The sequence below is a fragment of the Pristiophorus japonicus genome, unplaced genomic scaffold (genome assembly GCF_044704955.1).
Source record: "Pristiophorus japonicus isolate sPriJap1 unplaced genomic scaffold, sPriJap1.hap1 HAP1_SCAFFOLD_117, whole genome shotgun sequence".
Lineage (NCBI taxonomy): Eukaryota > Metazoa > Chordata > Chondrichthyes > Pristiophoridae > Pristiophorus > Pristiophorus japonicus.
In genome coordinates, this window is record NW_027250831.1 from 1,390,663 (window position 1) to 1,391,949 (window position 1,287).

The following is a 1,287-nucleotide window of genomic DNA, read 5'->3' on the forward strand; positions in this document are numbered from 1 at the left end:
TGGAGAGTGCGTGACTGGAATGTTGAGGCTTGTACCGCACTCAGTAACTCTGGAGCTGTGGAAGAGCGTTTAGTCTATTGGTTTCTTTGTGGCTTTGATTTTCTGTTGTGAAGCGAGGCAGCGCGGCAGGATCCTTTAAAAGTCTCTCACAGCTCAACTGAGTGAATGGAGTGTGCAGCTTTTAGATAGGTTTATCCCCCTTCAGGACTGGAAACGAGAGGGACTGAGAGACACTGTGTAGAGTTTGAGTTTGTACAGAACGGTACACAAAATCAGCAAATGCAACAGCGTCGTGAGGCACTGCACTCTGTTAATATTGAACCATTAATATGAATTATTCAATTTTTTCTAATCATTAATTGAACAGGTTTGCGAAATGTTTCCGCCCGGTTTCGAACCGGGGACCTTTTGCGTGCAAGGCAAACTTGATAACCACTACAGTACGGAAACGCTGCGACAGAATAAATGTCGGGAACATAAACAGAGCTTTAACCTCAACAGCTGCCCTGCACATCAGGAGCTTGCATTGCGCGAATAGAATGTGTTGCTATATTTAGCAAGGTTGTGAGTGTGGTAGGAATTGATCCCATGTTTCTCGGACTTTATACATAGGACCAGGAGGTGGCCATCTCGCACCACTGGTTAGAATCTGGAATACACTGCTTTAAAGGTGGCGGAGGCAGACTCAAACTTATCTTTCCAAAGGGAGTTGGCTCAGTATCTGAAGGAAAAAAATGCACAGCTGCAGTAAAATTACGCGGATGTGGGACTTCTTGAGAGTAGGCATGGGCTCCATGGGCTGAATGGCCTTCTTCCGTGCTGTAATCATTCCATTATTCTGTGATTCAATAACTTAGTGGCACATTTAATAGCGTGCATCGAAGCTGAATATTGCAAAGGGACATGCATTGATTCGGCACAACTAGCGGCATCTGATTGAGAAGATTCGGGTGCGCGAAGATTCGGGTGTAATGACTTTAAATGCATAATTTTTGTTTTGTGAAGTATCGGTCAGAGAAATCTTTGGGAAAGGAGTTTTTTGCTGAAAGGACTCAGCATTTAATCTTCTTTCTGGATGTTGGGGTCACATTTATTTTCGATGTTATTCTTCCACAATGTCTATTTTGTTTGCTCTTTCACAATAACCAGACCCTTGCTCTTCAATATATTTCACTGCTTATATGTTCACAGCAATGTTACAAAGGGGGAATTAGGAGTTCCAGAAAGACAGGAATTTGTTCAGTACAGCGGAAATAGCTCCAGAAACAAACGAATTACATTGATAAA

General features: G+C 42.8%; 1 non-coding gene across 1 annotated transcript; it reads right to left on the reverse strand.

The window, feature by feature from the left end:
- Positions 1 to 377: 377 nt before the first annotated feature.
- On the reverse strand, positions 378 to 450 carry trnaa-ugc (transfer RNA alanine (anticodon UGC)). The gene has a single exon. It is a non-coding gene; the product is annotated as a tRNA-Ala (tRNA).
- Between the last annotated feature and the right edge of the window lie 837 nt (positions 451 to 1,287).